The 19,659-nt window shown below is 34.8% G+C and overlaps 1 protein-coding gene across 5 annotated transcripts in view; it reads left to right on the forward strand.

The window, feature by feature from the left end:
• Positions 1-19,659, forward strand: part of LOC145284877 (kazrin-like) — a 519,312-nt gene that overhangs the window by 310,679 nt on the left and 188,974 nt on the right. The window contains exon 1 of one of the 5 annotated variants that reach the window (XM_080133906.1): positions 19,398-19,536. The exons of the other annotated variants lie outside the window; for them this stretch is intronic. The gene's annotated coding sequence lies outside the window, so the exon portion shown is untranslated. Of the gene's footprint in view, positions 1-19,397; positions 19,537-19,659 lie in introns of those variants that run through there. 5 annotated transcript variants of the gene reach the window in all.

The following is a 19,659-nucleotide window of genomic DNA, read 5'->3' on the forward strand; positions in this document are numbered from 1 at the left end:
GGATAAAAAGAGCCAATAAAATTGAAGATAGGATATGTTTGGATTTACCAGTTATGCGCAGAGAAGAACAACTAGATGTATAAACTTTGAAGTACTTACTACAATCACTTTACCTAGACTTTCTGCTAGGATCACAGTGCAGTGTCCGTATTTGTCCTCAGAAGAAAATAAATCGTTTTAGATTAGGGAATTAAAAAAAAAAATTTCTTCCTGTTGGGATGAGCTTATCTTGATGCATGGATTTACAGATCATAAAATCGGTTTATAACTGTGTGGAGAGACATAGCAATAAACACTCACGGTTGGTATGCGACCCCAGAGTCTTTTTAACTTGGGGAATTCTAGATGTTGTATGTGCTCTCTGTTGGACTCAAACAGTGCCAATTCAGGAGGGAGTGTAGTTGGAGATTGTGCAACCCTTGCCTCAGTTACATGCATAACCACATTTACAAGGGATATCTATTGTCTTTCAAGGCGGAACAGAGGCGTTTACTGTAACAGTTTACTAGTCAGTTAATGAGTTGAAAAAAATAATTGTCTTAATTACTTTACGAACTCAACTTTTGAAATTTAAATGAAAACTTTAATGGAATATTCAAATATCTATGTTATAGAGATCAGGTTCTGGATATGACCTTAAACTATATCCGATAGTGAGGCCCCAGCTTGCGGACTTTGGGGAGTGTGGAGCCACCCTTTAATCGCTATTGCTCCCAGGTCCACTCTGACCCAGAGTGATAGTACCTGTTAGGGTCCCAACTATGGACTTGAAAAAAAATATATATTCTATTAAAAAATTTTTCTTCAAAATCATTGGATTCGGCATTAAATAATCTGAAAAGGGTTGATATGCCGTAAAACAAAAACAACCAACCAATCACATAGAGATCAAGTGTTAGCCCAGGACAGGAGCCCTTGGTTTCTGAGAACTTCAGCTAAAGTAAAGTGAAACAAGAGATAAAGAACCTAATAAAAAACTTTGATATAATCCCTTGAAGACCAAACTGTAGGGAAGTATGGATAGTAGCCCTAAAAGGGATAATATCTATCCATTTAGAGAGTCCTTGGATATAAACTTAACATAGGGAAATCAAGTGCTAGCCGCAAGAGGGGGACATCTTGAACATTTCAAACTGAATTAAAATAATAATTTAAAAAAAAAATGTAGTTTTCAAGTTTTGTTTAGGAGTTTAAAAACCCCCGGTTGTGACCTTATAAAATTGGACATTTGACTAGGAGCAAAATGTAGCATCTTTTTTATTTATTTATTTTATACTTTATTTCACCCTAAACAAGGCATATTACCACTAGATGTAAGGAACTACTTTGATTAGGAGGCAGATTTCTTAAGGAGGCATCCTAAGTAGGGAGTTGTTGGTATGATCTTATAAAATTAGATATGATCTTTGATCTCTGAGCTCTAACTAAACTAAACTAAAAGATAACAAAATTAGTGATGTTTTATATACATGCGGAAAAACTGAAAGAACTGCTCTCATTATTGATGTAAGCATCCTGAATGACTATGACCGCAACAGAGCTGAACGTGAAAAAATAACTAAATATCAGGACTTCAAAATTAACTTAAAATAAACATGGTTCCCCGAATAAAAAAAAAAAGAAGTCATATTGGTTGTGATAGGGACAACTGGTCTAATGAAAAAAAAACTAATAAAGTACTTACGTAGGGGAGTATGGATAGTATGCCTAAAAGGGACAGCATTTATCTTTAAGATAGCCTTAGCCAGCATTTATCTTTAAGATAGCCATTTAATTCTATAAGGAAATCGGGGGGGGGGGGTCCTTGATCTTTTCAAACTAATTTTTCAAAACTCTTTTTCACTCCAAACAAGGCATTTCTACTTGGATGTAAGAAGCTATTATTTGGGATCATGTCTAATAGAGGATTGTGGGAGTTGAGCAAGGAAACGTCTGTTCACTGAATTAAAATATAACTTTACTTTACTTAGATTTATTGTGACTGATATCAATTTGACGTCTTTTCGTGTTTTATTTTAAGGATCAACATTCAACCTCAGCAACTCTCATCTTTCTGACAGACATTATTTTGCACGCAATGTTGTCCATCTAATTGCATATTTTCTCTTTCCATTTTTTTTTTTTTTTTTTTTTTTTAAATACCTTCCAAATGTCGCTTCCCACGTCATTTAACAAGAGTCCATGCTGACATCTGCCCAAACGATTGCAGCATTTTTCATATGACTCAGTTTAATGGAGCTGACTCATGTCTTATGCTTCACAACTGTATTCTAATGGCGAGACTATAACAGCAGGAATAAAAATTAAGCCCTACCAGACCCAAAAGAAACACTCCCCCAGGTTTCAAACCTTGGTAGAAAAAACTGGGTGACTCTAAATAGAGCCAGAGCCAAAGAAGGCAAAACAAAAGACAATCTCCACAAGTGGGGCTTAGACACCTCACCTTTATGTCCATGTGGAGAGGTACAAACGATGCACCACCTTAGGGAAAATTGCTGATTGGATCCTCATTGCTCAAACCAAGACCTTAAGGAGGCAAACAGCAGCGCCATGCGATGGGTTAATTTCTATTGCGATAAGATATGATGATGACTGTATTCTAAGACAATTAGAAAGAGCTACAATTTTCGATTTTGAATTCGATGACGCCTGTTCTGCTTAACATCCATAAAATAATCGAAATATCTTCATTTATAAAAATGAGGTGTTAACAAATCACGCTGTTTGAAGATACTAGCTTTCTAACAAATACAGCAAACATTGATGTAATTGTTTGTTTGTTTGTTTTCTCCTTTCTCTTCACAAAGTTTAATCTAGTGCAAAGCCAAAAACAAAACCAATTTTCTCTACAAAATAACAAAACTAAACTATGAACCAATATTTGAAAATATACACAACCAGCAAGCCTCCCGGTGTTGCCTGGTCGTAAAATACACATAATTATTATATTTTATATATTTGTATATTTTGGCAGCAAGTCATTATTCAAGCATCTCTAATCGAACATGACAGTTACTCTTTTTTTTTTCCCCCGATTTTTTTCTGAATATCTTTTCAATTTGCTGAGCGGTCTTTTTACTTCGGCTGGCATGTTGTATATAATGGCGCCCGAAAGTTGTTCAACCATATTCTTCTCAACCGCTTTCTATCGGTGCATCCGATCGTTATCAGGAGCTATTCTTATTATTATAGAGCCAATTCTCTATTGATAATCATCCAATATATAGCTATGATTTCAAAAGTTATAAAAAATATGACCTGGGTACCTTCCATTAGAATTGAAATCAGAACGTTTTGCTCTCCAGATTTACTTCTTGTCTCTCCAGTATCGTTACCATCTTAGCTACAGACAGATGGATACGACAGGTGAAAAATTAAGCGAGTTTGAGCTATTAATTCTTAATTTTGAGCATGTACAAAAGAAACAGCAGACATGTTTTATTCAACACTCTGCCAAGGTCAACTGTTTTGTTTTCAATTTTGAACACTTAGCAGCAATTTTTGCCGGTTAAAAACCAAAATGAAAGTGTGCTACAGGTCCAAATACTCTATATATCAAATTTCAGCTGTATACACCCGATATTCAGAAAGGGGCTTGGTAGAACTCTTTCACAAATATCAACAAGGTCACTTATATATATATAAACATTTCTGTGTGCTAGAACGTTTTCATCTTGAATTCTATGCAGAATGTAGAAACTATGCATAAATAGAATTTAGCATAATAGTGAAATAGAACCAATCATCTCATAAGAAATCATAAAAAAAAATTAATAAGTAATTTAAATAACGCTCGTTTTTCAAAGAAATATACAAATTAATTTACCTTCTTGTAGTCGCTTGCATATCCACGACTGAATATATTAAAGTTTCTTTTAATGATTTTTAAATAGAACTTGGCTAGGGATTTTTATTCTCAGTCCTCAAAATCAAGAGATTAGAGCATTTCTGTAATGATCCAGTCCCTGTTGATTTTGCAGTGGGAATTTAGTTCTAAGTTCTAGGAGGTCCACCCTCTTAGGCCTTGCCTTCTCTCTTTTAGAAAGGGTTGGTTTATTGCAATCGCTTGATGCGCCCAGACACTTTTTGCCGGTCAGAGTGCTCCTCCTCAAGGGTGCTGACTTCTCAATCCCACTTTCTGACCCTAGTATCTAAGTTCTTGCAGTGGAAGAGAACTAAACAATTTTGAAACAGAAAAAGTAGGCTTTTAATATCAATGTCAGTGAGAAAAAAACTTTATAGGAATATAGAAGATTTTAAGCATGGAAACTTTTTTCTAAAATGATTAGATTCAGCATTAAATAACCTGAAAAGGATATGTCATAAACCAAACCAAACACTATGAATAAATATTGAAAGATATAAACAACTTGAAGGATAGTAATTGTCTGTATTTTTGAGATGAGGTGTTTTCATTGATTGAGATTGTCGGACTGACTTCCTCATCTTGGTTGTTATAGTCACAACGTTTCAGCCGTTTTACCCTCCGGCCTTCATCAGGTGTTTTGTATCGAACTGGGAAACCGTTTGTTAGGAGTCTCGAACCCATCCCTTTATTATTATTATTATTATTAGTCCTAGTGACATATGGCCGAGTGGTCCTAGACGTTGTATCAAAGTTTAGTTACCCAAAGGTGCTGAGTTCAATCCTGAACGAAGGCAGTGAAAAGTAACATTCAAAAACTGAGAATCAGCGACTGTCCCAGAGCCTATCTGGAGTCTGAACACGGTACCCCCGTAATAATAATAAAGGGTTGGGTTCGAGACTCCTAACAAACGGTTCCCCAGTTCGATACAAAACACCTGATGAAGGCCGGAGGGTAAGACGGCCGAAACGTTGTGACTATAACAACCAAGATGAGGAAGTCAGTCCGACAATCTCAATCAACTTGAAGGATAAACAAATTTTTCCCAAATTACTGGATTCTGCATCAAATAACCTGAAAAGGGTTGATATGCCATAAAACTAATCCTTCATGAAGAAAGGTATCTGAAATCGTAACACCGATAAATAGTGAAATTATACCTTATCTATGTAATAAAGTAAAGTCGGCCTCTTTTCCAATTTTTGTCATCGATAGTTTTATTCATACAAGAATCAATATTTGATTCTGGTTTTCATCAATCATTGCTGTTTGTTATTAAAAAAATAAAATGTAATTAGATCTAGTTCCTTCTAGAAAATAATTTAATCAGTCAGAATTATTTGCATATGTGCACCATCTTAAAAAAAAAAAAGAAAAAAAAAAAGAGGGCTCTAAGTATGACCATAAAAGACATCTAGTGGTTAGGCCCCATTTAGAGACTGTGGGAAATATGGAATTGCCCCTTAGTTAAAATTACTCCCTGGTCCACTTTGGCCTGGAGTGGTAATATCTGTTAGGGCATCTGGTGCTACCAGATCAGGTTGTCTGAAGATACTGGCTTCCTGACTTCAATGCACCAAAGAGTGATGTTATTGTTTTTGCTTTCTTTTTGCAAAACCCAATTATGCCCCCCCCCCCAGAAAAATATAATGATTTTTCTCTATAAAAATAACAACAAAAAAATAGTATAAATAAATGTGTGAAGATACGTCTCAATCTTCAACTAAAAAAAAAATCAGAAACCCCATGATTTCATTATTTAAACCTACACACACAGAATCGCCATTCTATTAAGTATTCTAAGTTTAATTCCAAGTATCTTGGAAAATTAGCATTTGGCTTTTCTTTTTTTACCCACTTTGCTATCAGACAGGTGTGCTGGTTTGGCAATAATTCTGACAGCGGACAGCTGGTACCGTTTTATATATCTGTGTAAACAAAGAATCGGAGATTAGAATATCAAGTATAAAAATATCGCGATGGCTTTGTATTTCTTAGATCTATGAGTTCTGTAGTGAAATACTTGCGTTTATCTATGCTCACAACATAAGTCTAAACAAATGGAAACGTCATCTGCAGAAGCGTTCGCCGAACTTTAATTGGTTTGTTTCCTCTATAACATCCTTTCATTATCAACGCGCAGGCATGAATCGGGTTTATTTGTTGGTGGTAAGTCTCTACTGATATGAAAGGCATGTGTTTCTGTCTGTGCTATGAGACCTAGGAACGTGAAATGTGCAAGAAAATGGTCCTCTACCTATACCGATTGCCCTAAGAAGTATCAAAGTGTAGCATCTGTTCTGTCCTCAATCAAATAAGGACAAATCCTCATAGAATGACTGGTGCTACTATATCAGGTTGTCCGGATACCGGCTTCCTGATCTAAAATGTACCAAACGTTGACGTTATTGTTTATTTGTTTTTTTGTTTTTTTGTTTTTTGTTTTTTTTTTGTTTTTTTTTGTTTTTTTACTCTTTGCAAAACGCAAGCATTTCCTGCAAAGTCAAAGACAACTTTACTTTTTCTTTTAAACAATCAAACAAAATAAATATTTGGAATTATAAAGCATTTGAAGCATAAAATCTTTTACCAAAATGGATGAACTCGAAAAAGGGTTGATATGCCGTAAAACGAAACGACTAAATCCTGCATCATGATGAAGAACTGAAAGCACTTTTACAACTTTTACCAAATTGACTGGATTTAGCATCAAATAATTGGAAAAGGATGATATGTTGTAAAACGAAACAAACAAACATAGACTGATGCATTTTTTTTTAAATTATTGTCCATATCCAGTGTGCCCCTTTTTGGATTCTCCCCCACATTAAAAGATTGACTTTTTGTCTAGCTTTGCCCTCGTGAGGATGCAAGTAATTAAGTACATTTAAAAGACGTGTATTTATGAATATACTGAAGCTGAGTTTCTATTTACTTGCCTCCCCACGAGGGTAGATTTAGACACAAGGTCGGTTTTTAATGTGGAGACAATTCAGATCCCAAAATGTGCATTATATATATATATATATTATAACAAGGTCTGTTTGTTTTTTCACAAATTTAATATGTACAAAATGTAGTCTGTTTCACAAATTAATTTTCATACTGAAAACTGACTTGTATACACTTTTATTCCAGCATGATTTCTATATACACTATGTATTCAGAACAAATCTGCATTCGATGAGGAACTTCATTTGCATATTACATTGAAGAAAATCTACTTTAATACTTAGATCGACGTTATTAATTGTTTGTAAACAAATCGTTTTAATTAGTCTATTTAGAAATATTATTTAAAAGTAGCTTGTTTAATTTATTTTTAATTTAATTATTAAAAGCTGACAACAGTTTAGTTAAAAGCGTAAATAAGCTTATTTGAATTATGAGAGTTACTTCGCATATGATTTTCATAGATCAAGATGGATCTGTTTTATGCTTTCCTATATCCAACATGTGGTCACTTTTTGTAACAAGTTAAGTTGGTGTCTCTTAAATAGTATGTAACTATCCTTCCATCTGGCAATGGTTCGAATGGGCAATACTAGGTACATGCAGTTATATATATATATGTGTGTGTGTGTAGGGTGTGTGTGAACTACTCCGTATTGAGTACTTACAATTTATTACTGAAATATAATTCTTATAAGAAATGAATATGAGGAAGTGTGTAGCATGGAATTTCATTTAGAATTGCAGATGATCTTTAGCATTCACCACTCCTGATAACTGCATCAGGTGACTTTTCCAGTAATCCTTTTTTGTGTGTCAATTATGAGGCACTACTTATAAAGATAAAAGGGAATAAGGATTAATGGATCGATTGACAAAATAGATAAAGAGGACAACCTCGTAACTCTCGCTTCCATGAGCTGTGTAGCTCTCACTTTTGCAGGAGCTCTGTTTCTGACAAAGTGGGAAGAATTGCTGTATTCTGCATCAGATGTTTTGAGTTGGTGGTGTGGTATGTGGAGAGTTTCAATCCTCTTATAATGTTCATCATCATCTAACTTTAGAGTTAATCCCATTAACTCTTATCCTCAAGTGGATTTTTATCTTGATAAATGGTGATCTATTTGTAAAAACAATTTAAAAAGGAAAGGTGGGGGCACATTTAAAGAACATAATTCAAGAATGTAAATACGTCTTTGCCTTTTCATAGAGATGTACCATTTTTCCTTTCCTTTGTGGATAAAACTACAGGACAATTAAAAAGAACAACAATTATGCCCATTATTTACTCTGAGATTTTACTTAATGAAGTAATCTTTGCTATAATTTACATCCAGATGAATTGTATCTTTCCCTTCCAACCCCTGTAGGGTAATGGAGACCTCGAAAACAGTCTGCTCACTACGACACCAAACTTTTCAGAGGTAAAATCTCACTTTTTTGCCGAGTACTTCCTCTCATGACGCAACTGAGTAAACTGCAATCTTACTTCTAACCTGACCTCTAATGGAAATTTTTGTTTTATTATGAATTTTTGCTTTACTAAACTTACATTGAAATTTTCTATTTTTTAACCTAACTTTTATGCGCTCAAAATCTTGCAACATTTTAACAGGCAGCTTTCAAAAATGACATGGATATCAATTTCCTTGGATCCATTAATGTACAATTCGGTGACAAGTCTTTCGATCAGTGCTCATTTCCAGTTCAAGAAAAGCCTTTGAGGGCAATATGGGCTTTTGTAGATGAATATGCAACATGGCCGAGCAGTGCTGACGTCTAATGGAAAATTAAAATTGCGAAATGTGGATATAGGAACGAAATACCTTTTTAATAGGTTTTGACACAGAAAAAATAATAATAGTAAAAATTAGTAAAAAAAAAAAAATAAAGAAATAAATAATACCGACATTTTTTTTTATATTTTCTCAACAAGTTTTCTTTACATTTTCAAACAAGTTTTTACCGAAATCGTTTGAAAGTGATTCGTTCATTTCATTTTTTTTTTTTTTTTTTTTACCGACTATTTATACCCTAAATCTTTCAAAGGAGATCTGTTCATTTAAATATCATTTTACTTTTATTTTAATTATTTTTAATTAAGCGTGTGCTCTACTCCAACCATCATCAATGGATCTGAGGTAGCACGGGACAAAGTCAAACTCTTTTTCAAGAACTTTGCAGATAATTTTACCCTATGCAATTCATAGGGTATTGCATAAAGGTCTACTCCACAAGATCTCCAGCTACGGTATAGCTGGAAATGTCTTAATTATTAAATCATTTCTCTTGATAGGTTCATAAGAGTAGTGGCAGAAATCAGAAGTTCACAGTATTAATGCTGGAGTCCCTCAGATCTTCTGATCTACATCAATGATCTCCCAAATCATATCCTAAAATCATTCGTACCAAAAGCTGTAAATGACCAAGTTCTCTCTGATTTTCTCTCTCTCATCTTGAGCATGTAGTACAATGGGGAAAAAAGTAGCTTGTTACTTTTAATGCATCTAAAACCAAGCTTCTATCTTTACATCAACGCTCTGACCCCTGTCTGGTATCAATTGAAATGAATGGCTCTCATCTTGGGGAGGCTTCAGGTTTTGACAAGCTTTTGTATAAGAGCCAAATATGTGCAAGGATAGAGTAATGTTCAAAATAGACTTCGTAGCCTAGTGGGGGATGCCCTTTTCTCTTCCCTGCAACCTTTTTCCCACTGAAGAGACGTTGTGAGCCTGTCTCTGCTTTTATATTTTTATCGCAAGTGCTCGTCTGAGCTCTAATCTATGGTCCCTCCCTCGCCAAACTTTCATAAGAAACACTTGTCTAACTGAAACCACTATCAGTAATTTCTCCACTCTTTATCTGTGCCTAAACCTTAACATAGATTCCATGAAGAAAGCTTTTTTTCTTAAAACTGCACACCTGCGAAACTCTTTTCCGTTTTCCTGCTTTCCAGCTGACTACAGTATGGTCGTCTTCAAGTCAAACGTGAACAAGTTCTTGATGAGGCGTCCCAAATTTCCACTACTAATGATTGCTATAATAATGTCCCATTGACTACTGTACACTCATTAACCCTTATACTCGAGTGGCCTCCAGGCCTTGATAAGTGGTGACTCCTTCGTAAAGAAGAGAAAAAAAATCTTTATTTCATGTATTGTGAAATAGAACAAGCGCATTTCGCAATTTTAATTTTCTATGTGACATCAGCTTCGGTCAGTCATGTTGCCTATTCAACCTACAAAAGGCTGCATTGCACTTGTGAGATATAAACTATGAAACTCAAGACTATTAATTTTTCTTTGCTCACTTTGAATACATTTCCATGCCTCTTTTCTCGCATACACACATTTTTAAAGGTCATTTATATCTTGTACGTTCAATCTTCTAATAATGATCTTCGAACCCAGAGTTTCAAGCAGGGTTGCAGGATCAGAGGTTATGGAATGAGCCAGAGTCGAACTTGTAAGAGGGCAATGAGTCTATCAGACTTTTTCATCTCTGAAGAATCAACAATCTGAATATTCCTATTTACTTGTCTCCCCACTAGGGCAGAGTTAGACACAAGGTCGATTTTTAATGTGAGGAAAATTCAGCTCCTCGGAAAGAGGCACTCTGGATAGGAACAAAAATGTAAATTGTCTCAGTCATGAAGGATTCCTCCTCCACTGACCCAGGAAAGAAAAGGCAAAGTGTAGTATCAGAACAGATACTACACTGTGATCTTGACCCAAATATTAGAAGACATGAAAAATAAGGAATCTGAATCAGGCATTTTTAGCACGATCTGATGAATCGGCTAGTTACGTGATGTCCTAGTATTTATAAGTTCATCCCCAACCGTATTATTCAATCTGATTTTTCAAAGATCAAAACCTTATTTTTCTTCCTGAATATATACTAGAAGGCAGTGGCTGTGGATAAGTCATGTTGAGAAGAAAGATTACCAATGTTTTCAAAGAGTAGTGTATTCTAACAGTGTTACTGATGAGAGACTAACTTTGCGTGCTCCACTTTTCTGTTCATGAGTACTCTCTATGTTCATGAGTAATGATGGTACTCTCTGTGAAATTTCTTTTTAGAGTAAAGTTTTCTGAGGGCAATGTATTCTGGTTATCTTAGAGCAATATATTATAGAAATATGAATAATTATCTTTGGAAATATATTAGACAAATTTAATCAGCATTAAAAAAAGTTGGGATACCAATCATCAGTGATTATAGGTGCCACAGGGTTTATGAAGAACAACTTTAAAGCCTATCTAACCAGTATTCTTGGTGAACCAAGTGCAAGAGAGATCCAGACAAGGGGACAATGAAAATCTTGAAAAAAGAGCTCTCTGCTGGAGTTAATAAAAGTGGGTGAATGTTGGCAGCTGGTGAGACTGTCCCATACCTAACTTATAACCCAAAAAATAAGACCATATAAGTGAACAAATTTACCAAATTTCCATTACTAACGATTACTATCTGGTCCAATTTCTACTGTAGACTCTTTAATCCTTATCCTCGAGTGGCCTCTTGGATTTGATAAGTGGTGATGCCTATGTAAAAAAAAGAAAAAAAAGACAATTAAAAAAACAAAAAAACATTGAAGAATTGGAAATAAGTCCTATACCATCCACTATAACTATGCGATTCCTACAGCTACGTACGTAGAAAGTGGAATTTTTGACATAGTGATATGGGACAATAACGAGAAAGAAGCAACCTTAGTAGAAGTTAGTGCCCCTAGTGATGCTGGGTTAAACAGCCGAGAGGGGAAAATAACGAAATACGAAGGTCTTATGTATGACATGAAAAGAAACTGGAATCTTAGGAAGATCTCCATCATTCCAATAATTATAGGAACAATCAAACTCATGAAAAAAAGAATTTCAAAAACTGACAAATATACCCAGTGAAATAAGTGCAAGAAACAATTGTACTGAAAGAGACAGTTAGAATTTTAAAAAGATCTCTCAGTAAAAATTTATGCGATAGCAGGTGATTGTCCCATCCTTAGCGAGAACTAAATGACAAGAAAATTGAAAGAGAGAAACCGTATAAAGAGGATTTGAATTACCTGCGAGATACCATCCTCGAGTGGCTTTGGGTTTTTTTTTCTTTACAAGAATTTGTCAAGAGAACCTAACATGAGGATACTTTACCCTACAAATAAACCTTGACCAAAAGTTAAAAATATTCAAAGTTCAGATAAGAATATCTTCACACGGCTATATATTCGTATGAGGAATAGTATATCAGCACAATCACGTTGACACACTGGTTCTCGCCAGATCACCTAAGTTAAGCAATGTTGAGCCTGGCTAGTACCAGATGGGTGACCATTTGGGAATTCTAGGTGCTCTATGTGTTCTCCACTCATCTCATCATTGTTTCCAGTCGTCCTGTATCTCCACTTGCCACTGGTGTGCAACAATGTTGACTCAGGAGAGACGTGGTTGGAGACTGCGCAACTCTTGCCACACAAATTTACTGGGCAGGCACCTTTACAGTGGGTATCTATAGTCTGTCAAAACTGAAGGAAGCCACCATGAGGAATGGTGCATTTTCTTCAAGTGATTTTAACTCAAATAACAGTACTTGGCTAGATACTCCATTAGACCAGATGAATTCTTGTCCTGGAATCTGATAAAAGCAAGAGACAACAGGAAGAAGCAAAGTTTACTGGTCAATTGGAAGAGAGGAAAAATAATATTCTTAATTAACTCAAGGGTTTACTCTACAAATAAATCCTAACCAAATCTTTAAAATGACACATTATTTGAAATTGGAATGCATGGGATAACGAATGTATTTTTGGCATCCAGTAGGATACCTCGTCTTAGAACAAAATAAGAATTTCTTTTGAAAGTTGCTATGCCATAAAAGAAATCAAATCAAACCATTCATGTCAGCATGTGAAATGGACGTTAAACCAAATATCATAATGGTGATGATGATAATGATCCACTGTGTCCATCTCTGCTTTAATAGATGTCACCATCCTGATGATGTCATTCAGTGTGCACGAAGACCAGCAAGGTAACAAACAAGTCAGATCCACAAAGTTGTAGTAGTTGATAGATATTTTTGTTTTACTAAGAAAAAAGGGGGGGGGGTAAATAAGTAAATCTCGAGTTGGCTGTTACTCATTAAAAAGCCAATAAATCAGCTAAGCACGAAAACACCGGTTGTATTTATCAGCACACGTTCTTAAGCGTTGCCTCTGTTGGCAAGATAATGCGGGAGGGGAGGGGGTAATGCCAGTTAGCCTATATAGAAAATAATAAGCAACATGCAGACTATAATTAGACCTGGAGTTTCCTGGGCAATTATTATAAGACATGTGTTGGGAAAAAATGTTCTTCATAGGGGTAGGATTGGGTGGGGGGGTGAGAACATCATTAAGCAGGGTGAGGCATAGGCCGAAATAGTCGGGATGGTCATTATTAATGAACTTGGATCATATTTTTATTTGCATAGTGACTGACATATTTATTTAGAAAAATATAATGTTATGCAATAGTGCGTATATATTTACACACATAATTGCAGTACTCTTATATGATCCACCTCTCTCTCATATATATATATATATATATATATATATATATATATATATATATATATATATATATATGAGAGAGAGACACAGTACACACACAGACGTAGATTTTTGAAAGGATAATATGGTTAACTTAGCGTCTTCACCTTGAAGATCGAGTTTCTTAGGAAATCGTCCGTCCATATTTTTATTTATACGTATATACGAATAATATTTTTATCTTTTATTTTTAAAACAGTAATCTATAGACATGCATGTCTCGAGGCCCCACCTCTCTTCAGCGTAGCTTAACTGTTTCTAGGAATCAAACCCTGGACCTTATATATATATATATATATATATATATAAGTTTTTGTTACACTTACTATTAAAAGCCTACTTTTTCTATTTAAAAATTATTAAAATGAATATTCAGTCATGGATATGCGAGCTAGTAAAGATTAACTAATTTGCATATTTGAAAAATTAACTTTAATTATTCATTTTTTATGGTTTCTTATTGAACGATAGATTTCATTTAACTATTACGCTCAATTCTATTTATGAATATTTTCTACATTGTGCATTATTGCGTAGCATTTAGGATAAAAAGTTGTAGCACAGTACAGGCACAACAACAAAAAATTTTTTTTTTAAACGAATAAAAATCTATTAAAATCCATTATTCTTGAGCAACTTTTTTTCCCCAGTATAATAAAAGCCTGAATTTTATCATATGAAAAGCAGAATAATAAAACTTTTTCTACTATTTTTAATAGAATTTTAAATTTTCCAAAAAAACACCATTCACCGATTTTTTTTTTTTTTTTTTATAGGTAACACATTTAAATATTTCTTTTAAAAGGTTTTTCTTTTCTTTTTTCTTTTTTTTTTTTTTTTGTCTAAATAAGATTTAGGATGATTTATTATAAGAATATACAAAAATATTATAACATAAGTTCCTGAATTTTAATCTCTGAACGCATATACCATTCACTGGACAAAGCGGGAGAGGGCAGAGCGGTAGCTCTAGATATATCTAAGGCTTTTGACAGGGTATGGCATGAGGGTCTCCTCAGGAAGATTAGATCTTACGGTATCACTGGTAGAATACTTAACATAATTAAATCCTTCTTAGATAAGAGAAAAATCCAGGTTGTCCTCGACGGTCGTACGTCTAAACAATATAATATAAATGCGGGAGTGCCCCAGGGATCTATCCTTGGTCCTCTGCTGTTCCTGATATTCATAAATGACCTCCCCGACAAAACTGCCTCTGAGATGGGTATATATGCTGATGACACCACACTCTATAGCAGGCACGACAGGAAAACAAATGAACATATATCTAAAGTAATGGCAGAAACACTAGAGGATGACCTCAAATCAGTAGTGGAATGGGGACAAAAATGGATGGTAACGTTCAATGCCATTAAGACAAAACTGGTTTCATTCAATAATTACAAGAAACCTTCTCTACCACCTATAGCAATGGCCAACAACTCTTTAGCTGAGAGTACGTCTTTCAAGCTCCTTGGCCTAACGTTCACAGGAAACATGAGCTGGAACAATTACATCGAGGGCATTGCCAGGGCCGCTGCGAGGAAGGTGGGCTCTCTCTACCGTGCTAGAAAACTTCTAACACCCGAAAGTATCATGTACCTCTATAAGGCCACTATTCGCCCATGTATGGAGTATTGCTGTCACATTTGGGCCGGTGCATCGGCTACTAGTCTCTCGCTCCTTGACAGGGTTCAAAAGAGAGTCGCAAATCTGATAGGCCCCAAACTGGCATCAAAACTTCAGCCTCTGTCCCATCGTCGAAACGTTGCATCCCTCTGCCTGTTCTACAAGTATTATAATGGTGAATGCTCTGAAGAACTGCAAGCACTTGTGCCCCCACGACGTGAACACCCTCGACAGACCCGACAAGCTACACAATCCCACCCCCACACTGTAGAGATCCCTAGATGTAAAAGATCCTTCTACTCCAGTAGTTTCTTCCCCAGAACTGCTAGACTTTGGAATTCCATTCCAGGTCACTGCTTCCCCAACTGTACTGACATGCATAAGTTCAAGTGCAACGTGAACCAACATCTCGCTGCCCTAATCCCTACATAGTACCCCAGTAGATGTTTCCCTTGATAGTAGCCCCCTACATTAAAGTGGCAATGTGCCTTGTTTGGGGTGAATATGTAATAAAAAAAAAAAAAAAAAAAAAAAAAAAAAAAATTTTGAATAGTTCCATCTTTTATCTCAATCGCTTAGCGAAATTAAAAATCCAAAATTTAATGGTACTTTTAAAAAAACCATTGTAGCCTTTACTAGACAAAATAAATTTATTTAATCCTAACGTTTTTGACGATTAAGTGAAAAATATGGGTGCAATTTTTTTCATAAACGATATATAATTTGTTGCCTACATAACCCCCCCGAAGTTAAGCAATGATGAGGCTGGCCAGTACCAGATAGGTGACCATTTTGGGAATGTTAGGCGCCGTATGTGTTTGAGACACCTGTATCTAGTATCACGCTTGGTCGTTTTGACTCTGTCTTGCCATAAGGACCAAGTGTTTCTGGACGATAGTGTGGTAGATAAAAGTTCCCAGACTTTTAACTAAGTCGAGCGCAAGTCATAGCATCATCAGATAAGTGACCAACCAGTGATGTTCCTATTTACTTGCCTCCTCACGAGGGAAGAGTAAGACACAAGATCGGTTTTTAATGTGGAGAAAACCAGGCTCCCCAAAATGGGGCACTCTTGATAAGAACAAGCATAAAAATTGCCAAGAAAGATTGAACAAGGAAAGGATAGGTTAAGTGTAGCATCAGAACAGATAGTACACTCTGATCTTTGCCACAGAACCAATGATGTTTGTGGTCTTCATCGACAACGGTGGATGACATACCCCCCCAACTTTCTTCATTTGTGGTCACTCCTACCCTTAAAATATTTTTTTAATGTAGCCAAACAGGCAAATATCCTTTTTTAAATAATTGAATTATAATTCCAAACGCCATTTATGGTGAAATATCTTCAATATTATGTTATGTTATTTTCGCTTTATATTTTTTCCTTCGCACTAATTTCTGTCAAGCTTTAAATTTTTCATAGTAAGTACCTGTAAAACTAAAACTGCTTTAGGATATTTTTGTTTTACATTAACCATAAATTCTTTTCATTTAAAAAATTGAATGTATTTTTAATTTCATGAGTACAATCATTTTTCCATTTGTAACTTGTGAACCATATACTTGTTCCATAAACCATATAAAATTGTTTTTTCTTCAATTTTTTATCGCATAATTTGTGAAAAAGACTTTCATTAGAATTTGTTGGCCCTTAAAATTATGGCATCGCTTAGCAGCAGACTTGGACATAATTTTAGAAAAGGGGAGGTAACAAATGTTTAAAAATACAAAACAAATTTTAGGCTGTATGGTCTTCCGTAGATGAAGTAATGTCACATAACAAATTGCTGAAAGAAATTATCGTATTTTTAGCAAAATGCACAGTTATTTATCAGTGTTTTTTTGTTATTATCGATTCTTTAAGCATTTCCTATATAATAGTATATTAGCAATATTGGGTTCACTGAAAGTAAATTATTAATTTTTCAAAGATTTTTCTGTAAAATAATGAAAATGTATAATTTTTTTATTATCTGAAAGATAATAATTATTGACATATTCAACGAATTTCACACTTCAAAATACAAAAAAATGAAAAATTAAACGCATTCAAAATTTGGATTTTCAGCCTTAAAATCTGATACATGCAAAGTTGTTGTTTTTTTTTTTTTTATCTACACACCTTACTCTCTCCACAATACAATATATTTTGTTCAGTTTCGGCTGATTATTTCAAGCATATTTGTACCCACAAATAAAGATGGGGTGTGGCAAAATATATATATATATATATATAAGTATCGACTATGAAAAAAAAAGTACACTATTGTAAAGGTCATTCTTCACTTAATCAGTGAAAATTTCGTGTTGATTGGATAATTATTTGATTTTTGGTAGATTTTTATAGAGAGACTCCGTCCAAAAATACTTACTCCGCCTTCCGTTTTAGCCATGCCTATATAAAAGTGACTTTGTGTGTGCAAAAAGTCTCACCCAAACTCATCTCTGAATTTTTAGTCTGCATACTTGAAACTCGATATATATATTTGAACCTGTGGAACAATTTTGATTGATTTTAGCCTGTAGAAATAGCTGGTAAGGGTCAAAATTGGAAAAAAAAAACAAAAAAACAAGCAGTTGACTTTGACAGGAGTAAATTGAATAAAGCTGTTACTTTTGCTGTTTCTTTTGCGCATGTGCACAATTAAACATTCATAGCTCAGTTGTTTATTTTCGTATCCGGTAGCTCAGATAATAACTACACTGGAGCGATAAATAACGACTAGGGCTGGAGTGTTAAATGCTTTGATTCTCACGGATAGTATTTGAGTCATTTTTTTATTTTTTTTTTTTATGGATAAGTTTTGAAATCATTATTGTATATTGGATAATAATCAATAAGGAATTGGTTCTATAATAATAAATATGAACTCTGCATAATATAAATTATATATATATATATAATATTTATGCATATTTAATAACCGGGCAACGCCACAGGACCTGCTAGTATGTGTGTATATATATATATATATATATATATATAGAGAGAGAGAGAGCTTGAATGCCTACTAGACACTATTCTCGAGGATACTTTCTCTATAAATACACCCTGACTAAGTATTCCAAATCATATAATATTCAAAGCCCAAATAAGATCTCCTTAGTATGGCTAACTCACAGTGGCTTACATGAAGAATGGTGCATCCTCTTCAAGTGGTGTTGCCTATAGTAACAGCATTAAGCGTGATACTCCACCAGACTAGAGGAATCCAGTAATACCAAGAAACCACAAGAAATGTATACTATAACATAATAAACTGGTCAATTGATGAGAAGAAAATTAATATTCTTAACTTCTTTACGAACTCAATGTTTGAGATGTAAAGGAGAACTTTAATGGAATAATCGAATAACTATATTTCTCATATAAAGATCAAGTGTTAACCCCTAGGAAGGGGCCTCTTGATTTGAGAGAGCTTCGACTGAAGTCAAATGAAGCAAAAGATATATATATAATGGACTCGCCGATCGATTCTGGACATGTAAAGTTCCGCCACAACAACTAAGTTGCTCAGAAATCCACACAGATGATTTCTTTATAGTAGTGAAGGCTTTGTGTAGAACCACCCACACTTTTAGGTATTACTGCTAACCTCCGTCGGTGCAGATAACTGCCACAGAACAGAGTATACAGTAGGCCGCAGGTTTTTACATCAGTTTCCTTCTAGATGCATGTCTTAACGAAGACTGTGGGGATGCATCTCTCCCAGTAAATTAATGTGCCCCCAGATACCAACCTGGAAATTTTACGACTCAGCGCGGTACATACAGCGCCTAACCTTCCCAAATGGTCACCCATCTGGTACTGGCAAGGCTCAACGTTGCTTAACTTTGATCTGGCGAGAACCGGTGTGTCAACATGATTGTGCCATATATGTATATATATATATATATACACACACACACACACACACACACACACACAGGTGTACACTTTTTTCTTTCCTGCCATATGTGAACAACTTGGCAATTACTATTCGAATCTATACTTACCTGGCACAATTCCAAGAGGCCTGTCTCCCAGGTAGTACCCAAGAAAGGATGGGGGATGAGTTTATGGCCCGAGGCGCTTTCATTTGTGGGATAAACTGCAGAGGGAACTTCTAGACTATTTTTAAAAACTGATCATTAATGTCTCCCTCACTCGTCACTAAAACCGACCATGTATTGCCCTCATGGAGAAGCAGCTAAATACTTAATAGCCGAATCTTTTTAACTCCTGACTTGTAATTAAAAAGGAGAAAGAGAAAAGAGTGTAGCTTATCGAAGAAATTTCATTTAAGACCACGTTTTACGGTACAACAAAAAGTAAGAAAAGAAATTGGTTTATCAATAAAAAAAAAAGTTAAAACAAAAAAAAAAATTATAAAAGAACGAAAAAGAAAAGAAAAAAATTATAAAGGAACGAAAAAAAAAGAAAAGAAAACTTAATGTTTTGGAGAAAATAAAAATAACCCAACTTATTCCCTGTTATTGAAGATCCAGTCATTTGAGGTAAAAAGCTTTTTCCTTTCTGTTTACTTATATATACTGAAATAGCATTGTTTATATTGTGTAGACAAATATTTCAACTCTGACCTAAAGAATATTTTGGACTTAATTCTATTTCTAGACTCA

This window comes from Euprymna scolopes, chromosome 9 (assembly GCF_053919585.1).
Source record: "Euprymna scolopes isolate OS-2025 chromosome 9, ASM5391958v1, whole genome shotgun sequence".
In the NCBI taxonomy this organism is placed as follows: Eukaryota; Metazoa; Mollusca; class Cephalopoda; order Sepiida; family Sepiolidae; genus Euprymna; species Euprymna scolopes.